Source organism: Lagopus muta, chromosome 4, assembly GCF_023343835.1.
Source record: "Lagopus muta isolate bLagMut1 chromosome 4, bLagMut1 primary, whole genome shotgun sequence".
In the NCBI taxonomy this organism is placed as follows: Eukaryota; Metazoa; Chordata; class Aves; order Galliformes; family Phasianidae; genus Lagopus; species Lagopus muta.
In genome coordinates, this window is record NC_064436.1 from 16,110,437 (window position 1) to 16,133,619 (window position 23,183).

Sequence of the window (23,183 nt, forward strand, 5' to 3'; positions counted from 1 at the left end):
GCCTAGTCTTTAAGTGGATTGTGCTAATGGACACAATGGCAACAGTCTGTAATAGATGGTATACTGCCACTTCAGTGATATAGCCAATAATAAAGTCTCACGCATTGCAGGATCTCCAAAGGAAACTCTGTCCTCTACATAACTTGTCTTGAGCCCTATATACCATCAATCTTTAACACAGACAAAGATAAAAATTACTCCAGTAATTACCAAGAACAGTTACCAAGTATTTGTCTAAGTAAGTCTTAACAGGATTAACTTGTGCTAACACAGTTTGCTTTTGATACTACTTGCAATAGGTTTATCTCCTTGTACATGCAAACAATTGCCTATTATGCGTACCCATGCAAAGAATTCAAATTGCCAAAATGATAAAAAAGATAAAAATCAATCCATTTTTAGCTGAAGAGCACTGTGAATTAGTTACACATGCATGGACATGTACATATGGAGAAAATCTACTTCTGAACTTGTTCGTATTACTCAACCTTTCTCTACTTCAGCAGGTGGATTTTGGATTCTTTGCCCTAGAATAAATTTCAGAATGCCTGATGATTTAATAAATGAGCCCTGCTAATCCTCGTTGAGAGACTAAAAATGAATCTCTCCCAACAAGAATTACCATCCTCAGTTCTTGTGTTGTTAAGTTTTCTGTAAAGGCCATGTTACAATCTATGCCTTTCTTTTCCTCAGGATATCATGCCAGATTTTGAGCTAGCATCCATAGACATTCCTCCCCTTTTCAGTCTTGGTTTGTCTTACTCTTTCCCAGTGCATTCACATCAGATGATTTTGAAAAGTCTTCTCCCCACAAGCAAGCATGACTGTCACAGCAAGACAATACTCATCAGAACTTCCTACTTTTCTTGCTTTCTCAGGAACACAGTCTTTTGAAGCATCTCAGCTAACATGTAAGTCAAGCACATCCTGTTCTTTCCCTGCCTCTAGTGACTTTTCAACATCACAGCCCATGTTTCTACATATCCACCACAATCTAAATAATTCAATGGCTGTTCAGAGATATATTGGAAAGATTCAATTAGTCATTGAAAAAGTTGAAATTAACTAAGTGGGTCTATGTAACTGCTTTAATAGGCAGCAGGAGAATTGTTAAGAATTTTGCCAAGGGCAAAGGATGCCATTTATACCACTAACAAAAGATATTACTCACAACTAGAAAAATAAATTGGATATCACCAATGCACTGAATGGGTCTCTTGAAATGCGGATAGGGAACAGAGGAAAACATAAAATCTTGATTCCGTTAAGGAATCTCTCAAAGAGTTTAAGGCTCTTATTAAAAACTGCATTCAAAGCTGGATCCCATTGTGCTCTCAGGCTAGGTTAATGGCAGACAATGCTTCTCTGATCTCAGTGCCATTGCTAAGAAGGGACTCAGGTTCAGCTGAGCACAGTGAAAGGCAGATTCTTCTTTGTTTCATTTACTTATGTTAAGAGAAAAGTGGATTGAAGAGAAAAACCTGCTTATTTGCTGAGATTGATGAAGAAAGGGTGAGAAATGAAAGTAATTTTCCCTCCTGTGTTCATTTATATTGCGCAACTGCGTGATAGCAGTGGCAGGGCACAGGGAAATCTGTATGTGCGTCCTCATTTACCATGGGCTGCCTTATGACCTTAATTAAGGGGCACTGCAGTGCTGATCAGGACTTTTGCAAAATGACAAGTGTCTTGACACGCATGGCCCCCTTGCCTGGGCCGTGTCTTGACATGCTCACTTTATCTTAACAACTCTTTAGGAGAATTGTAAAGTGAATCAAGACAAATTAGTTCATTTCAAGTCTCTCACACAAAAGAGAGATGCCATGCATTTGTAGAGTAATCGAGACATTGCTTTTCCACATAAGTCAGCAGTGTGTGGATTTTTCTTGTGCTACACGTGCTGTTTACTGACTCGTTTTAATCCTGTTTCCATAGAGGACAGCAGTATGCTTGTTCTCCATAGCCACTGAGATCAGGCTTAGCCTAGTCTCCTCCAGGACATTTCCCCCAGGAGCTTCATGCCAGAAAACTTTTTCTGCCTGTATAACGCGAGGACAAACATTTTGGAAACATATAATAAAGATATTGAGGGAATTCAGTGGAGAAAATAGGGCAATTACCTAAGATGTTTTTCTCCCTTATAAGGTTTTCTTACTGTTTTGCAATCCAGAGGCTTCCAAGAAGACAGGGTAAGCAGGGCAAGCAGCTAGACCATCATTATTCTGATGATTGATCAACTAATGTTGATCTAGCAAAATTCGAGCTCCTGCACACTGATGCAACCTGCTAGACTACCTGCTACAGGACCTCATGCCTTCATGATTTTGCTTGTACTCTCTCAAGTGATTCCCAGGCATGGCCAGCTGGCAGGTAGGGTTCTCCAGGTCCATCCCCAAAAGCACTCTGCATGCAAGCATCCTATTGTGGAGGATGTGAAAATTTACAAAATTCAGTACAGTTGCTTCATGGCATTTAGCCTCATTATTTGGCAGAGGGGCCACGGGCTCAGTCTTTGCCTAGGAGCTGCCTAAAGAACATTCCAGAGTGTAGTTTCAGGGCAGTTTGCATTGTTCACATCCTTGCCAGCCTCACCACTAGCCGGACCAGAGGGTTAATCCAGGCAAAATATCTGTATCTCCAAATAATTAATTTTAGTTGTAACAGCTTTCCCAACCCCCCAAACCATGGGCCTTCCGTCACCTCAAGTGAATTGTGGGTACAGAAACAAAACCCACAGGTCATAGACTTGGCCTAAGCTATTGTGGAACTGTACCTAAGTAACAGATAAAATCTCACTTGTTCTCTGTCACTTCTCTTTGCAACGCTGAAGTAAAAAGCAATTATTTCTCAGTTCTGCTTCAGAAAAAAGAAGTGGGCCTTCCAGTTTCTATAAATAAAACCAAAGCTTTCCTACAGTAAGATGTGGTGCTCCAAGTTCTATTGAAAAGGAAGGGTGTCGTTTTCAGGGTTTGAAAGATTCAAGAAATATTTTCATGGATCTTACCACATAGTGGTTACTATTGCAGCAAGACACTAATAAAACCAGTGGCCTGTGGAAAATAGACTCTCCTGAAAAGACTGAATAATCTATACAATTTGTGATGGATACCATAAAGTCATCTGGCAGGCACTCCTTATTCCACATCTGTGCATTTGCACAAGGCTTTAAACAAAGACGCTTTCTTTGTTGTTAACTCACGGGCAATTCCACAATACGTTACATACCAACAGAATTGCTATCAGGAATCTCACTGTTAGGAGACTTAGAGTATCATTTTTTGCAAATAAAGTTTGTGGTAGGATAGACTTCATGTTGCCATTTGTCATGCAGACATATAAACACACATCTAAAGATAGGTACACATGCAATAAAAGAGAAACATTTACGCATTACAAATAACGTCTGCTATATACACATATCCAGCGGAACTGTATGGTGAGAGGTTCTGATTCTATTTCAGTATCTGAGGGCTTGTATGTTTTGAGTTTCCTCTGACCTGTAAGTTAGAACTGACTTTCCCATTCAAGAGGAAATTCAGACGTTGTTCAGTTTTCAGACTTATAAAACTGAACTTTAGAAGTCCTAAGAATCTCTAGTTCCACGAGGGGTACATACATAAAGCACGCCCATTATTTACCACTGTGCTACTCCAACTGAATTCCAAATCATCTCTGTAACTGGTTCAAAACCTGACTAATGAAGTGCTAAATCAAGCTCAGCAAGTGCTTCAAGATTCAATTCCTTTTTGCTTAAAAGATTTTGCAATTAGGAGTAATTACGATCCAACATTTATACTGCTTCTGTTTCAGTTTTCTTGCAGATGGGTTTTGCACATATAGTACTGTTTAGTTTCAATAAATATTTCAGTAATAATGTAAATGCTTAAATGCTCCATTATCACGTAGTAAAAATCTATTGCAACATTTATTTATTAATAGCACTGAACAGTTCACAAAGAAAAAGAAAAAAAAAAACAAAAACAACAACAACCCAAACAAGAGCAATGGGTTTACAAAAGCACTGTTTGCTTTTTTCCCTGCAAGCTGCTACTGCTGCAAGGAAATTTGATTTATGAAGCCTTGATTCCATGTCTGCTACAGACCCTGGCCTATTGCTTAATTTAGCAACGAGTCATCGGCTGTGGATTGGCTGCCTTGGAGCAGCACAGTGGTTGGGCTCACTCTTGCTTTCCCTCGTGTAAGGTCACTTTCACCATGAGCATGAACATGTGATGTGTTGCATACAAATAGACAGGAGAAACCAAAAGCCTGCTTGTGAAAGATATCTGGCATTCTGGTAGTTATCAACAGTAATCAGCCCATTGTAACGCAAATGATTGTTCCTTAATTCTCCAGACTTATACCTCAAAATCTCCCTGTAGGCCAACTTGTTTCTGCAAGTCTGCCCTCCCCAGCCCTCTATACTTTACACTTGCATTATTATTTGATGGATAAGTGGTCTTATCTTGCAGATTTTTGGAGTAGAGACAGACCAGGTGAGTTCCATACTGTATGGTCCAATAGAACAAATGGAAGGTGATGAGACAGTTGTAGAAGCACTGTGTCACTAAGGACATACAGTAAGATGCAAGGAATTCTTATATCTTACAGCTTCTCATGCTGAGTGGCTGTAAGGTATAAGGTCTATATTAGGTAAAAAACAAGTACCAGAAAGCCTAAATGGTTCACCACCTAAACTCTGACTTTGTTTTTTCCAGGGCATTTCCTTGTTCTTTGAGAATAAAATTTCTTCCTATTTTTATCTCCTATTATTTACGCATATATTTTACCTAACCCATATCCGTTTAGATCTGGAGTAGCTGCAATCACTCCTCGGGATCACATGGGGAATGTGAGCCATTGTAAAAATTCACATTCATCAGATGTCAGAGAACAAAGATAAACAAAGATAAAGCAATTCTTAATGATAAAACCTCTTCTGTCATCTTCCTGTAAATCCAGAGTCACTGATCACTTTGGTTAGATTGACATTCTGTTTGCTTCCTGTAAGAGCAGGCCTGTTCTACCACATATCTTTCTGGATATGCAAATCATTCCCACGGACAGAAACTGAAGAGGGCTTTATAAGCAAAGCAGAGGCACTGTGCAGCCACAGGGCAGTCAGTCCTTCTGCAGACATCAGGCTTATTCAAGCAAAGAAGTCTCAAGAGCCCATAATATAATGAGATCTATCAGACCATCTAAATATAGATGTTTCCATCAGTTCCCTCATAAATCACAAAGAAGAAAACACAATTGCTGCGTACACAAGAGTCAAATCAAATCACCTGACCTTTACTTAGCCTTAACTTCTGCTATATTTTTTCCATAGTTGACCTTTTCTGCTCCAGAGAGCCCTTCATAAAGAATAGGTGGAGAAGGAGGGGAAAAACAGAGATGAAATTATCTTGCTGAAGTGATAATTAAGCCAGACAAGAGCCATGAAATAATGTCTTTTCATGCAGCTTGCAAAGGTCTGTGCAAACTCAGTCGCCTTGGGCAACGGGACAAACTGCACAGTCCTCCGCCCCACCTACAGCACTTCCTGTCTCTGACATCAGCACAGCACTGCCATCGCATCTGTTGGGAAGAAGCAGACAGGGCTGATGGGCTGCCTGAGAGAAGCTGTGACAGCTGCCTCATGCATGTCACTGTGTTTTATCACTCCCTTACAAGATAATAACAGTGATTAGCCTTGTCCTGTTCTCAGAATGAAAAGAGGCACTTTTGTTGAAAGAAAATACAAACTTTCTTCAGGCATAATGGTGAGATTTCATGACTCATCAACATCCCTCAGTGCGACCTGAGTAGTTATTATGATCTGTGTTACACTAATGCCCAGCTGGCCAGTGTGTGACACAACTCCTGGCCTCAAGGGCTCACATTAGAAAATTAAGGGACATGAGGTGGAGTAGGAATCCAACCTCTAAGCCATGCACCTGAAATCAGGCTCTTCCAGTTACCTGTGTAGGAAAGCAGAGCATCCCAGGGTCAACACACATTGTCAACAGGGTAGCTGAATAGGCAGGTGTTGATAAGTGTCTCACTCCATATTTTCACCCACTACACAGCACCCATTCCTCTTGTTGGCACTGCTCTTCTTGCACTAAGTCACTGTTTAGAGCTAAACTCTCTCAGAAATTTTGCACCAGTCATCAGTTAGCGTCTGCCTTCTTTGATGAGAATCTCTCCAGTAACTTGCACAGCATTTTTTTTAGATTGTGCTAAACCATGAACATACACGCTAGATAAGCGGATGCAGATAAGGAAGCCCGATAGTAAAACGTCCTGCTGAATTACTCTACTGAAGTGCAAACAATACCTAAATACTGGTTGAGAGAATGGATTGCCCCATTCTGCTCCGGTACAACCTCACTTTAATCAGCGTGTGCAATTTAAGGCACCACAATACGAGGACATAAAACTGCATGAGAGCGTCCAAAGGAGGGGTATTAGAATGCAGAAAGGTCTGGGGCACAAGATGCATGAGGAGTGGCTGAGGTCCCTTGTTATGTTCAACCCAGAGCAGAGGAGGCTGAGGGGAGGCCTCATGGCAGCCTACAGCTCCTCACCAGGCACAGCGCAGAGCTCTGCTCTTTGTAACAGCAACAGGACCCAAGGGAACAGCATGGAAGCTGCAGCAGGAGAGGGTCAGGTGAGTATCAGGAAAAGATTCTTTACCAGAGGGCGATCAGGACCCGGAACAAGCTCCCCAGGGTGGCAGCCACAGCCCTGAGCCACAGGAGCTCAAGGAACGTCTGGACAACACTTTGGAAAAAGTGGTTTGAATTTTGATTGGTCCTGTGGACCCACGAGTTGGACTCGATCTTTATTGGTCTCTTCCAATGCAGGATATCCTGTGACTCTGTTTTTTTTTTTTTTTCCCTACAAGTAACTTGCCTGGTTCCAGTGTGAGCAGTGAGATCAGGAGCAAGATGGTTCCTATCTCCTTTGATTGTATCACTTGGACAGTATCTTATCTTGCCCCTTTCATTCAACCAGCCTTTTTCTGATCTTGGAACAGCAGATAGTGGCACAGTATCTGCTGACAGAGTTTTTTGTTCCTTCTGTATGATAAGTAGAAGCATAGAAAGAACTTGAATCTTTGCCAGCCTCTTACATATCTTTCGGGGTTAGTAAGTCATAAAGTCCTCATATGCAGCTCACAGCCAGAGAAGTCCAGCTGCTCTGAAGGTTTCATTTATGAAATGAGAGCTTACCCACTTCTTGCCAGCCAAGAGAGAACTGGAGGTGGGTTAAAACCCTGAGACAGGTCGCTTGTAATATACTGAGAGCAAGAGAATATTACATCTTCAGCGCATACTAGCAATTCAAGATCCTAGAAAGGCCAGCCTGTTATCCACAGGATCAGTGTAGGACCTGACCACACGCACCTGGTACAAACGGAAGCAGCAGCACTCATTCCTCTGTGAGTATGCAACGAAGGCAAATAATCTGGGAGTAGTCCAAAGATATCAAGTTAATTGCTACATGCGTGCTGTGCAGAGGAAGGAAGTGGCAATTTCATTAAGCTTTTTGTGCAAACAAAAGACACCTCTTTGTCTAGCTCAGTTCTTAAACGTTATTCAGAATTTGTTGCCTTCTTCATATTTCATTTGTATAAACAGAACTGTCATTTTGCAAAAGGATCACTAGTTTTCATCAGCATTGACTGGCACATTCTATTCCTAACAAGAGAGAATGTACGTGGTCCTTGTGATTTGGCCTTTGGCTTACAAATTAGCAGCATGAATACAAAAAATGCAAAAAGACACTACTTTACGACTTTCAGATAGTCACAGTTTTATAAAGCATCATCAAAAGATAACAATATCCTGACTGTATTACTTAAAAATTATAATATGCAGTAGGAGAGTGGAACAATTTGCAATCCAGTGACTCTTTAATAGCAGTGGATAAACTTCTCTGGGTATGCTTGAAGAAGCATCATTTTTAACTGTCAGACTCTCCCACTGATAGAACACAGATGGTTCTGTTGTGGCAGAACAGCCATAGAGAGAAGCAGAGGGATAGCTTGGACATTTGGACAGAATCCACTTGTATCAAGGGCCACATAAACACTAAAACTTTTTCATCCATGATCAGGCCATCTCTCTTTGTCTTCCTGACTTAAAGGAACATAGCTCTTGCTTAAGTTTCATTACCTAAGTGCTTGGTAAAGGTCCCATGTAAGTGCACCTGCTGTTTAAAATTACTACTATATTTTAACTCAGACCCCATACAATTGACTGTCACATACTGAGGTCTGTGCCCCAGTGTTTGTTGCTGCTTTGGCGTTCACTGGGAGGGAAGATTGAACTTTGGAGGCAGACAAGAGTATGTCTTCTTACAGGACTACTGAGACATGCAAGGGTAAAAAGAAAAAAAAAAAAAAAACTATTGGAAGTTACAGCAACAGCAGTCAGTGCAGCTCCAACCTCCTTTTCTGTTCTTCCCAGGGTGACCATCTCAGGGTATTTCTACCTGCTAAATCTGTTTGCCCTTCTCCATGCTGTGTTCTTTCAAGTCACTGCCACCTCCATCAAGTATTCCACTTTGGCCATTTGCTTGGCTATTCCTGCCAAAGCATTAAAGACGGAGATGTTCAAGATCACTTTAACTCTTCACCAATACTGACGCTTCACATTTGTCCTTCACTTCATCTTCCAAAGCAATGAAATGCTGTATTTGTTTAGAGAGCAGAAGAAAATCCTGACGGATTCCCAGCCTTTATTAAAGTGGATAGAAGTAAGCATTCATATAACCTTCTTTAAGTACCTCATCTGTCAATCTGCTTTCACTCAATTGTCAAGAGCAACATTAAAACTCCAAATTCGAATGGTTTCTTAACCTAAGAAAACTTTCATGCTTCTCCCTATAAGCATTCAGAGTTGCAGCTGCACATATGCTGCCATTTCCCTTTACCCTCTGCTCAGGGGTTTTCCTACTCCCTATATCTTCATAGCTAATTTTTAATAGAACCAATTTCTCTACATGGAAAAAATGACACCAGCTGGCATTGTTTGATGCTTGCTGAACATGGATAGAGACCAAGCAGTGAATGTGAGCACAGTGAGGTGGTAGGTGGTGTGTTTCAGCAGTGGCAACAGTGGGTCACCTCTGCTAGAGCAGATTTGTGTGAGCCCAGCACACAGGCTCTTGCTCAATGCTGATGAAAAATGCATAGCTAATGGTAGTGACTACATTGACAAACAGTGTTTTGTACCTGAGAATTTGCTCTATCAAATAGTGTTATTGTGCTTTTCATAACTATTGCGGTTTCCATGAAAATAAATAGGAGGCATTACATTCAGAGCAACCTAAATAGCTGAACAAAATGAATAAATCATGCCTAGGTGGCTGGTCCATTGCAGTTTTTCCTGGGTAAAAAACCTTGGCAGAGAAGACCTCAAAGAAGTGGTTATCATGGGGCACCTGGATCGTTCTTCTGAACCTCTACAGTCTCTCTTAGCTCATCCATCCTTCTGCCTTCCCCCCAGCTAATCCTGCGCCACTTGCAACCCAGGCTGCAGATGGACTGCACAAAAAGCTGACTTGATGTGGGAACCCATTAGGCTTGCTCCTCTGTGCTGCGGATCACCAGCACAAGGCAGGCTGGGGCACAGACGCAGTGCAGCTCTGCAGCAAGCAGTGCCTACAGGGCCAGCGATGCAGGGAGTTGCAGACATCTCTCTGCATACCTGCACCAGCTGTCTGCAGCCCCCACAGAACACACATTGTCCTTTGCTGTGGCTGAAACAGAGCCAGCCAGACAGGCTTGGGTCTGGTGTGGTTTTGATATGCAATTTTCAAAAGGCATGAGGAAAAGAAATGAAATGCGCAATTTTGCTACTTATTTCTAGCTGATGTTGTCCCCTTTAGGGCAAAGAATGTGAAGCTGTTTTGTGATGTCCTTCATCACTGTGGGCAAATGAAATAGGAACAACAACATTGTGCCCAATTGCAATTCAGAAAGGAAACTGTATAACATTTCCAGTCATATTAGATTTCACCTCAGTGGCTCTTTTTTTTTTTTTTTTTTTTTTAAGCTAGTAGGCAATGTTCCTTTTTCATACTTGAACATGAAAATAAATCACTGCTGAAATATATAACACTCGGTAGCATTCACCTGCAGTAAATCCATAACACTGCCACTGACAAGCAATAAATCAAAACATGATGCTAAAGATCAATAAGGCAGTGGGTGCTAAATAAACATATACATCACACATGCAATTTCTGGGAGCAGGGCTCCTGCTTTTACATGCCATGAGCTAATACTCGCCAGCTTTTTCCCCATTTTTATATATGAGGATACAAACAAGGGCATATCAGTTTTATAATAGCCTTGTCAGATATAAGGCTTAAATTTTGGCTCCACACCAGCTGCCTGTTATTATTCTGGCTTCGCACCAGAGTCTGCAAGAACAGGAGGAGGAAAACATTTCAGTTCTAAAGCTTCTCAGAGAAGAAGGGCTTGGTTTGATCCCATTTTTCATTTAACATTAATTGCATGCTTATGGTTTTGGGCAGGGGCCCAAACAGCAAAATAACAGCTTCCACCACAAGCATGACTAGGGCTGAGCAGCAGCATCTAGGGCCATCTTGTTCTTACTGTTTTTGGCAGCGAAAACCCCTAACTAGTTCAGATCCTCTCTCATCCTCTTGGGTGGATATTACAGAATAATCATGTGCAGCTACCTGTAGTGAGAATAGTAAACTATTCAAACAGTCATGAGTGGCTTTTAGTGGGTGTCCGTATAGGGGCCTGTCCTTTTTAATATCTTTTCTGGTGACCTGAATGAGGGGATTGAGTGCACCCTCAGTAAGTTTGCAGATAACACCAAGTTGGGAGAAAGTGTCAACCTGCTTGGGGGTTAGGAAGGCCCTTCAGAGCTATCTGGCCAGGCTAGATTGCTGGGCTGAGGCCAACAGGATGAAGTTCAACAACACCAAGTGCCAGGTCCTGCACTTTGGCCAAAGCAACCTTCGGCAACACTACAGGCCTGGGGCAGAGAGGCTAGAGACTGTGCAGAGGAAACAGACCTGAAGGTCAGACTGGATGATATTGTAGGTTTTTTTCCCAACTGTGGTGATGATGGTTCTATGATTCTATCTAGGGAAACATAGCTACAAATGCTGCAGTTTACCTCACTGCATCTGTAGTTCTGCCGTCTTCCTTTTCTTTTGCACCTCAGTAGCACCAAAGACATCCCATTGCCCCCTGGCAGGCTAGGTGGACCTTGTGCCTCTGTATGCATCTTCAAAACAGGCTGTAGGAGGACAACGTGCACAGTACCAGAGCTCACCATGCTGTGCCACAACCTGTCTCCAAAGCATGCTTCTCAGCTTATTCTAGGTATATTATAGGATAAGCTCTTTTCCCTACCACAAGCAATACAATAATTTATTCAGCAGTTACCTAATTTCCTTCTTCCCACTGATATTATCATTCTTAGTTCTGAAGTCATTAGAGAAGCAATTAACAACACATTTTGTGTAGCTAACAGAAATGGGAAGAAATTTGTTTGTATGTCTTACCTCAACATTAATAAGCAACAACTTAAGGGAAAAAAAATTAGTTCTTTCAAACAAGTAATAGACACATAGAAAAATAACAGTAATTACCAGTTAAATGTCAAATAAGTACAAGTTCTCCATATACCCTATTTCTCATTCCTACGCTGTTTCTGTATGAAAAACATTTCAAAAAATAGATTTGGATAAGTGATTGCTAGGAAATACTTCATTTGATAGCAGTGTTTTTTTTTTTTTTTCTTCCCTGCATTTATAGCCTAGGATTTACTGCTTTCAGCTATATATGCAAACTTAAAGGTATCCCAACCTATAGTTTGAATATGTGCTATTTACTCCACCTGCTCTGTGTCTGCAAGATGTGATTCAGTCCCTTCTATCTAGAGTCCCTTCTATTTAATTTCGATTAATATTCATTCTGAAGTGTTCCATCAGTTTGTTTACGAGCACCAAAATCAAGAGAGAAGGTATTGACACAGCACTGTACATCTTGAGCTGAACACTGAACACATCTCTAGCTCTCCTGGCATATCTATTTGAATTATGGAGAGACCTCAATCACTTTGGAGAATTTGTGTTGGGGAAGAGAGCCTGCTCATTTGAGACGCTCTATGTTCGATCTACGTTATGATCATGCAATCAATAAAAATACATGCAAATTGCTATAAATGGCAGTTATTTGGAAGTTCAAATTAAATCTGGATAAACGCATTATCAGAGTGGTAGGCTGCTGTAGGACAGAAAGTCTTTCCTCCCGATGTGTTATTTGCTTGTAAAATCTGCTCTATACCACAGCCTCTCTCTGCCAGGTATCCCGTGAAGTGAAGCCTTGATATCCCCAGTTCTGCACCTTTATGGTGAGCAACAAGCTTGGTCCTGTGCTGCTGCAGTAACAGGGAAAGAGGTAGTCAGGTTGTCCTGGGCAAGGTGCATGGAGCAGCCCAGCTGAGCAGTGCCAAGTCACACATCGTGCTTGGCACTGCACAGCCAGGAGCACAGTCAGCCAGCAACCATCTCATCTTGATCATCTATCTGTATACCACGCAGTGTGCACTCAGCCCAACACTACAGAATGCCTACTTCTCACAGCATTTGTGCTTGCTTTTCACACTCCATGTGGTGGGGAGAGCAAGTGACTCCAGAATGTCACAGTCTGCTTCGTCCAAGCAATGAGGACATGCAACTGTTTGTCAGTGACTCTGCAAATGTTAACACAAGCGTGTGGCAAAGTAAAAAGCATTTCCTCATAGCTGCGTAGGGCTGTCAGTTCTCTTCCTCCCCCAGTGCTTTGAGCTACTAGTGCCTCAGCCATCTGGTGTGTGTTCAGGACTTTGAGCTGATAACTCCAGCCAGCCCTGGCAGCGCTACACACTTGGCCTGTGAAGCTGAAACAGGCTTTGAAGTGTTTATATAAAGCTGAGAAAGCAGAGGAAAGGCTATAGAAAAATGAGTGGGAAGGTGAGAGGAGGGAAGATGGCAGGCTGGTGATGCAGGAGGATATGCACACATTTCCCTTTTCTAGGAAATAGAAGATAGGGCTTTGCCCTTTGGCTTTATCCAAGTAGCAACCCCTCACAGGACGCAGCTACAGGAGAATAAGGTGGTAGTAGTCATGGCTTCTCCTTATTCCCTGCTTGGAAATGGAAACACAGATTTTCAGAGAAATGCAACGACACAAAGTTCTTTGGATGAAGGAAGGTCTGAGGAACCATCTGCCTTGGTTTTCTCCATCTCCTCACCCTTCCATAGTACTCATGCATGACAGCGTAGAACCTAAAGAAATCTTTGTGTTGTGTTTAGATTAGTGTGCCAGCAACCAGCATCAGAACTCGACTGTGCCCATGTGGTTTGCACGGGCAAGAGAGGAAGCTGCTGCTGTGTCAGCTCACCTGTGTGGCTCTCTATCATACAACCCGCTCTGACCTCACCTTACGCTGATTTGCTAATGCAAGAAGCTGTAAATTAAGCATTAGGCTACTTTGTTTACGCACTTTCATATATGATAGGCAGACAGGAACCTATCATACTAAACAAATGATTAATTTGGCTTTGTCAGAAGATGCAGTTTTGCCTACAGGTACAGCACTAGTGTTAGGTTATTCATGCCAACATGAATATCTTCTTGAGTGATACATAGGCTACACTTCCTTCTCAGCATTCCTACTTAAGAGATACAGCAGTCATGCTGTACTGACTTTACTTTTATCTAATGGGAATAACAGGATGTCAAACACTGACAGCATCTGAATTTGGGCACAAGCTGCTAGCTCAGCATCAAGTCAGAAGTACCTTAGAGGTAAAAGAAAGTTTGTTAGTTTTAATCACCCCGTCAAAGTATTTCCTATATTTGTAGTGGATGTAATGGATGTAATGTAGTGGATGTTCTACCACACAACTCCAAAGAAGTTTCCCATCCTTTCACAAGCCATCATGCAAGTGTTTCAAAGCAACCAGCTAGAAACATTCACAATGAAATGTTGATGAAATGACTGCCCTCTCATGGTTCCAGTTACTCCTTGTGTGTTCTTCACAGGTTCTTTCCATGTGAGGCTTTCTCTTCCTTCATCTTCACACAGACAGAAGAGCTTGTTGGCACAAGCTGGTTTAGCCTTGACTACTTATCTGCAGTGTTCACAGCAGCTGAAAATGCACACTGTGCCACATGCCTCCTTGCTAAATACCACCTAAAACAGCACTAAAATGAATGCCCTTGCAAACCCAAGTGTGCTCATTCACTTGAATGCTATTTCAGTCAGGCTCTAGCAAATCTACAACTACAAATCTATTCAGGCAACACTGCATCGACGTCACAGTATAAATTCATTTCCTGAATAAGAATCAAATAATATCTGCCCCATTGGAGCTGCAGTAATAGGAGCTCTGGAGAGTACACATCAAGATTAATAGCACAAAAATAGTAGGGCTCCATAAGGTGACAAGGCCATGTATAAAATGCAATTGTCTCCTCAGGCATAAATCAAGTTTATGACTTGATCAGGCCAAGCCTTTTTGCACACTAGCCCCTTTACTCCACAAAAGAAAGACAGGGTTACTTTTAAAGGTACCCTTGCAAAATCTTTAAAGGAAAACATGGATAAAACTATATTTTGTTTTTCTTTGCTGTCATTCTACTCACATTCTCCTTTGTAAAACTCCGTCAGCTGATGCTAAAACAAACAAACAAACAACAACACTCAAAAGCAACTAAAAAAAACCCCCCACACACAACAGTATACTGTCCTTCCCATCTTCAACTCATCTTGTGGAATCCTGCTGGTCAAGGCCAGAGGATGGAGCCATGCACAAACTTAACATTTGAACAGATTCAAATGCACACTGCTAAGCTGGTTTTGCAGGCTCAAGTACCCACCACAGACCTGTATTAACTGATTAGCCAGTAGTTGCACACAGATAATAAACATCTTAGACTGAAGGAAAAAAAAAAAAAAACTTCCACTCCCCCAAAAGAAAACCACAAAAAAAACACATTTACTTCTTAGATTCTGGCATGAAATGCTACACGAACAAGTTAAACACTAAAAACAAGCAGGAAGAATCGGCTCAGAGGGGAAAGCAAGGCGTCCTTTCTCTCTGACATGAAACTTTTTATTACTCCCTATAGTCAACATATAAGTTAATATAGCTATCATAGCATGAAACAGTAAATCCAGAAGAACAGAGGAAATCTGCAGATCACTAAACACAACCTTACTGTTAGGCTACTTTTCTCTATAGTCGTTTGCCAATTTGGCCAGCAAGTTAAAAGAATCAGCTGCACACTCAGCACCTGTAGATGCTACCTGTCTAGCACAACAAAACAGAGGGTTGTGACTGTTCCAGAGTCATGCCAGAAAGAACCTGAGTTTTATTATCAGCTAGAAAAACATGAAATTACACCAAAGCTTTTGTATCTTACAGCTTAAGACAAAGGTATCTTACAGGTATGTTTCAGGAGATCAATTTACATAAAAAGCTCTGTAATTTACCTAAAATAAAGAGAAATTTGATGTTTTCAACTCATTTTGGCTGAAAGCTCTACATAAATAATCTTTTTATTGATTTCAGAAGGGAAACTTGCTGATATTTTACATTTCTTGAAATTGAAAGCCCAGTCTGACAGTGCTGAGATTAGAGCCCGTGAAATCCAGGGTCACTGGTAAAATGGGACTGCAGGTTTGTTCCAGCTTTCACTCCTAAGTGGTTTCCAATATGGTGACAGGTCAAACCTTGACCCACAAACTCTTACTAACAACCAATTTGGATATGCTACTGTGTTTTCCTCCAACATGTAAAAATTGATCTCGACCTACATATGCATTTTCTTTCCACAGCTGTTTGTGGAACCAAGTCTTACTTAATTTGAGGGCAGTAAGAACATCAGGAAGTACCAGCACCATGAAGAAAAGTCTATATTTCCTGGCAGAACTTCTGTACCCTAACAATTCAGGGTGGATGTACTTCTACAAACATCATTTCCGGTCAACACATTCTCACTGCATCTCATTCTTCACCTGCCCTTTATTATAAGAACTCATGGCTCTATCTGCAGCTCAGTATCTATAAATGGCTACTTCTAGATAGCGATTGTCTGTGTTTTCAGATCTGTTACGTATGCAGTGATGTAAAACTCCTATTTTAAAGACAATATTTATTTATCACACTATAAGAGGCCATCATCTAGAAAGGCTGTATTGGTAAAGTAAACATGAAGCACAACTGAACGAAGTTGAACCTAAAAGGTCTGTTTACATTCAGCACTGGACTTTTAATCTATTTCCCCATTTTGTTATAAACCAGTAAGGAAGAACCAATACAGTATCTAAAGGAAAAAAATCCAGAACACTGCATATTGGACAAAAGGAAAAGCTGTCATCCTCATACACTTTTGCTTTGTTATTGACAACAGTTTGTTCCCTGGCAATAATGTTGCTAATAGCAACAGGGTTTGCATTAAGCTCTCTTCTCCCATTTATAGTCTAGCAAGTTAATTAGAGGTGAAACTAAAGGTTGAAGTGAGGACAGGAAGGAAAGGAGAGCTTTATGGTGTGTAGGCTGCACATTCTACAGTAAACATCTCCAATCTGTCCACTTGAAGGAGAGAAGGAAACTGACTGAAGACCCTGACAGTTGCCATGAGATGGCTACAGAGAACCCTGGAATCCCATAAAACCTGTGTTCTCAGGCAGCTCTGCTGCTCTGGGACATAGGCAACAAATAAGGGGACATATTCCACTTCAGGTTCCTTATTATTACAGCTCTGGAGGTGACCAGCAAACGAAGACTAGAGAAGCCAGGCAGAACATAGGAAGATAATGAGGGATTAACTTATCCTAAAGGGAATGGGAAATCAGACTTAATTTCCAAGCTCTCCGTGGAGTTAGTACAACCGATCTGAGAAAGTCCTTGTCACAGAAGAGATGTGAGAGCTACAAGCAATAAAGACCCTACTGGGAAACCCAAAAACTAAAACATTTGTGTGAATAGATGAGGAGGATGCAATATGTTCACCTAGTTTATAACCCTCTGTAGCATCACACAGAAATTTATCCAGCAATTTCCAAATCAGGCCCAACAACATTTACGTTATCCATGGTAAAATTCTTTGAAAGCCATCTGACTGTGTTAAAACATCCATTTGACAGTGACGCTATCAAGTGTCCTTTTCAAATTCTCCCTTGCAAGAATTTCCTGATTTCAGTACATGTCCATCTGCTCTTTCCCTTTTTAATTCAGTGTGTGCATTTAAGTACATGATTACCAGGTCTTGTTATTTGTGATCCTTCTCTGCATCCTCTCCAGGTGTCTACATACTTCCTGGATAATTCCAAGAGTACAGCTACAGAAATATCTCTATCCTTCACTCTGCTACTGATTTCATTCCTAAATCTTGTGTTTAGAGCAGCTGTCTTGGAATTTTACATTGTATTGGTGAGGTTAAAAAAAAAATAATAGTGGAAAGTCAATTCTGATACAATTTTGTAATGGCACAAGGGAATAAAACTCCTATTTTGAAATAGGAAGGTCAGGAAAGCAAGGAAGGAGTAAAATCCTGAAATAAGATTGACCAAAAATCTCTGGACAAGGTGAACTTATGTGACTTCGTGCACCTCAGTTGCCACAATTCTCTTAGCCTCATTTTTCCAGTGAAAGTCCCATAGCCAGATGCACAAGCATTTTTATGAACAGCGAAAGCAGCACAAAGTAAAGAAGAACAAGGGAAATCAGAACTGACTACTATTGATTTTGTGATAAAGGCTCCATGGAGACCAACTGTTAATTACCTTTCCAGAGAAGAATCTTGTTTGCTTGGAGCCAGTGCTGTTTTTCCTTCCCCCTTTCCTATCACATACAATAGACTGTACTGCTAGGATTAGCACCAGATTTAAAAAGTAAACGTGCATTATGAATGAATTATTATTATTCATCAGTTTTATAACAGCCCCACTAACGTCCAGGCAAGAAAGAAGCAACACAGAAAATAAGTATCCCCCATCCCAACCCCTGTGCTAAAGAATAATAACCTTCCTAAGTAGAACTTGCATCAGCCTGGGCCTTTTCCAGCCAATTTAAGCCAAAGCAACACACATCTGTCCATCTTGTTTACCTTCCCCGACTGCACTTGTATCACATTCCCATTAATGACCTACCCTTCCAGATAGAGGGTTAGGCTTTCAGCATGGGGGAGAAAGAGGACAACACAGTGTCACCGTGCTCTGCTCCCTTTCCAATAAAGCCACTAAGCCCAGGCTGCATGAACTGAGCATGGTTGAAGACTAGCTAGTCAGTACAAATGAGGCTTGAAAGCCATCTGTTCTCTCACCAGAGCCTGACATGGGCTGACTCAGCCCAGGGCATGGCTGCTGCAGCTATGCTGGCCTGCCCATGTGATGTGAGCTGTTACTTGTGGCAATAACAGGTGCAAAGCCTCCTGACAGAAGTGCTGTTTTTAAGTCTTGATTCTCTTTAATAACCCAGAGAGGTGTCAGGCTGAGCTCTCCAGAGCCGCAGTTTGACTTTGTACATGCTACCTAAGCAATTACAGATGCAAAACAACCCGTGCAAGTAGTGTTGTGCTGTTCCACAGTTCTCAGAATTGCTAGGGATCACGCACAGAGAGCAGGAGCACACACAACAGCAGGATGACATTGCTAAGCTTTACAAACACGCAAGCTTTTCCCTGAAAACCTCCCTGCTGTTGCTGATGCAGTTTTGCTGGAAGCCCTGCTGCAGGGACCTTCCCAATTTTTTTTTTTTTTTTTTCTTTTTTAACCTATATTGAAGAAGATTAAAGAGCAAGGACTTAAGCAGCCACACAGCCCAAACAAGCTGAGTACCTGAATGACTCCTTTTATCTAAGGCCTCAATTACAAGATTTAAAATACACGGTGCCTGAAATACAGCCTCTAAATACTTTCTAATTCCCAGCACCCTCCCAATTACAGTCTGTGGGGAAAAAAAGCTACAGCAGTTGCAGCTCTGTAAAGTGGGCAGTAACAGACCGTACAGGAAGATGAGTGACTCCAATTCAAGTTACAATCTTTAAACGTAAGTGGAAATGCAGCTTTGACTCAAAGGGAGGACTGAGTGCAGTAAAACTTATAAATCTGCTCAGAGTAGATAGTCACTCTCTTCCTGCCTAGCATGCATTTCTTTAGGTTTTCTTTGTGCCCGTGTAGTACATTTGGTGTGAAATAAGTAAACAGTGTAAGCTGGAAGCAATCAGCATGATGGTCTCAGTTCACACAAACAGTCTCTCTACCTTTGCAAGCTGCCACTTATAAAGAACTCAGTGCAATCACAAGTTAATGATCTCTGCTGGCTTTCGATACCAGATCTATTGTGCCTTGTAAAATATTACATCTAAAAATACCCTGTGTTAAGATCCCCAATGGGCTTTGAGCACGGTGTTCTGGAAATGAGCTGTAATATTTCACACATTAAAAAAACAGCAGTGGCCTTGGTGAAGAACAGTTCTGCTCATTTGTATTTATACCCGCTCCCAGCCTCGCAAGGCAGCCAAGGTGACTTTGGGGGAAACACTGCTTGAGTACAGCTGGTGCAATCTGGACCCACAACTTTCCATGCCTGTCAGAAGTAGTTTGCATATTCATTATCTCGTGATGAGCTCTGTGTTGTCAAGGGAAATGTACCAAGGGAAAACATACCCCTTTGGCGTATATCTCAATTTGCTCAGCCTTCTGTAAATCTTCTGTGTGCTCTATCAGTCTGTGGATAATCTGGCCTGTTTACTGTAAGGATTAGGCCCTACTCCTAGATTACTGTTGTTTTAACTGTATACAGAATAGCTGACGAGGCACAGAGCCTGGTGGGAATTTTGCCGGGGGTAAAAAACTATAAACGTTCTAATTGTTAACTACTTAATCAGGACCGGTCCATAGGACTCTTCTAAGAGGCAAGAGAAGGTTCTTATTCATTGGGGTGCAGCGGTGTAGTTGCCAGCAGGGGTTAGAAGTAAACCCAAGAAAGTCTAGCATCGGAATCTGTCCTTAGTTGAAGTTAAAAAGAACAGGTCTTCCGTCCTCATAGAGAAGGAGAGCAGTGTAGGAAGGAGGGAGTTGCAGCAGTACATGACACAGCCCTCAGCAGCCAGCAGGCAAGGCAAGGCTTCAGACACAATGATCCACCCTGCCTCAAGAAGGAGCTTCAGCAGAGCTGTAGAATTTGGGTGATTAACTACAGCTAAGCAGGAAAAGAGTTCTCAGGAAACACCACCCCATCCTGCTGGGCTTTCTTTCATAGAATCAGCAATGTTGGAAGAGACCTCCAAGATCATCTAGTCCAAACATACATCTATTATCAGTATTTCCCACTAAACCACATCCCTCTGTGTAACATCTCCACATTTCTTGCACACCTCCAGGGACAGTGACTCCATCACCTCCCTGGGCAGACCTTTCCAGCATGCCCATTTCCTGACACGAAATCCTGGAACTTTAGTGGAACTGTACTGGTGTGCATCAATGCAGGGCCACTCAAGACATTTATATTTAATAAGTCTCAAGTACTCCTAAGATAGAAAATTAGAATGTGAACAAACCTGAAATGGATAGTTCAAATGAACTTAGTTTCGTTATCTAAAGATAAAAAAATAGTTTTATCTTTTTGGTTTTCTAGACTTTTTATTCTGTATGTCACTGCATTAGGGAGAGGCAGCTGCACAGACTGCTCTCCTTTTCTGATCCTTCCCTGCCTGGTTAACTATTTGAATATCAAAGAACATAGAAAATCTAGGCAGACCTTCCATGCTACACTTTCAACTAGGGGGATCATCTTTTGGAGTAGAAATAAATGCAGAAAGAGTTTCTTTTCTCCTGGCCATCCAGATCTCACAAGCTTGCCCTTGAGGGATGGGATGGCCCCGCTGTGCCCAAGGGCTCTCAGTTGTCTTTCTGGCCATCACTACCTTGCTCAGTAACCCCTAGTCACCCTCCTTCATTTTAATCCCTGTCCCAAGTATGTGAGGACATACAGCAGGGCAGGGTGGAAGTGCTCTCTTGCTGCATTTCCTTTCCTGCTGAGACTCAGTATACTCAGAATTAATGTTTGGTTTGGCAATAAGCAGTACAAACCCTGTTCCTCTCTCCTTGCACAGCTCCTGATCTCAACCTTTGCAGGAGAACAGAAATAATATTCCAGGATATGTGCGATGACTTTAGAAACAGTGCTTAAGCACCAAAGCTCTTCACATTTTAGTCTAATCCCATAGCATCTGAGGCTCTCAGAACAAAGCAGAGAACGTTTTAAGGCATAAAGGATTAGACTAGGCGAGTATTGCAACCACAGTCATTTCAGAATCAAAGAGCAGATAGCCTGTGCATGTTCAGCTGGATTCATCCCTGAAAAAGCTTATATATCTCCTCTGACTGTAACTATTCCTGCTTTCCCCAAGCCAAATACAGCCAGGCTTATACACTATAGCAGACTAGCAAAGCAGGTTCAGGCAGCGCTTGGTAAGAAGTAGCAACACTGAACTTGGAAGTAAAATAAAAAGACAAGAATAATACATGTACACACAAATATTATATATATGTATATATACATATATAAATCAGCCCATGCTTTAAGGCTGAAACATCATACACTAAATGACTTCAGTAACTCTAAAGGAGAATGAGAAATATTTCTGCTCTGATACTCAGAGCTTAGCTTGCAGGCCCTGTCTTGCAGTGGTGAACATAAGTAGGGACTTCCCCAGCTCTGCCACAGCTCCCTGTGCAGCCATACACAGCCCTGGGACACAGCTCTTGTTTTTCTGGGCTGGAGAAGACACCGGGGGGAACCACTCCTGTTTTCAGCTGGCGGATTTTTAGGAAGGAATTTTCATGAGAAGTAATTACCTGTGGATATTCTGCTTTTAGGTGGGGGTTAGGCAGACAAATCGATAATGGAGGCAAGATTAAGCTGGAGGTTCCATTCTATATGTGGCCCTCTGCTTCTCTTACTGGTCTGCATTGTGCACTTCTTTGCTGACCACTGTATTCACTGCTTCTCTGCAAGCAATATTTAGGAGCAGTTTGGCCAAATGTATGCTCCCAGCAGGTATGAAAGTCCAGTTGAATAGTGATTTATATGAATTGTCCTCTTTTCCCTCTAGAAAAATTCAGTAGTTATTGTCCAGACTTCAGTCTGGTCTCAGTTATCAAAGATGTACTACCTGTAGCATCCTGAAGTTCATCCTGTCTGATGATTCACACTTTCTGTTTGTTGTGTGACTCAAAGAATGAGCTGTTTTTGGTACTGATTAACAGTTCCTACACCTTTTACATTTGCCTTCCAAGCCCTGAAATTGCCACCCTTTGCTCTCACTGCAACAACACCTGCGTTCTGTCCCCTGCTAGGACTGTTGCCATGTGCCTAGTACTTGCCTGTTCTCTTTTTATGTTATTACTCCTGCTAATCATTTGTTTGCACCTAGAAGCCCAGATGGAGATAAGGGCTGCAGCAGGCCACATACTATACAAACATACAAAGCAGCATTGAACTTAAGGGCTTTCAGGCTAAATAGACAGTAGATACGAGTGGTGGGGCAACCAGCAAAGAAAAGGGCATTACTCAATGCCATTCACATTTATTGTGAAAGCCAGGAGTAATAACAAGCTTCCCAAACACTCATCCATAACCATATCCCACTGGGTAAACCTCCTTTGGCCCATATGAAAGAGTTTTTCCTGTTTTGTGTCTTGCTGTAACGTGATGGAAAGCACAACAATAACAGCAGAGCAACAAGATTCCAAACTGCTACAAGTGAGAACTCATTCAAGCACAAAAGCAATAGACACAAAAACAATGAAAAGAAGCTACTTACCTCTGGAAGGCCAAAAGTATGCAGAGAGCTCCAGACAGATACCCTCGCCTTCACTGCCAACCCTTAAATGAAGTCTGGGAAGGGGTGGATCCTGGCTTCACCCCTCCTGGTTGCTCAGGTACATTGAATGCACCTGAGCTCTTCTGGCTTGGCCCTGCCTTCCACCAGGTGCTCAATCACTTGTTCAAGCCATGACTTAGCATTTCCGCTACACTTGCCTTGTGAAAAAAAAAATGATAGGAAGGACTGAAACCAGTAACTACATGAATTGTGATCACAGAGTGAGACCATCTCTCCAGAGAAACGTGGGCAACTGCATGAT

General features: G+C 41.8%; 1 protein-coding gene across 1 annotated transcript in view; it reads right to left on the reverse strand.

Annotated features, from left to right (window-relative positions):
• GPRIN3 (GPRIN family member 3) overlaps window positions 1–22,970 on the reverse strand; it is a 66,880-nt gene extending 43,910 nt beyond the window's left edge. The window contains exon 1 of the mRNA XM_048941536.1: window positions 22,862–22,970. The gene's annotated coding sequence lies outside the window, so the exon portion shown is untranslated. The remainder of the gene's footprint in view (window positions 1–22,861) is intronic.
• Between the last annotated feature and the right edge of the window lie 213 nt (window positions 22,971–23,183).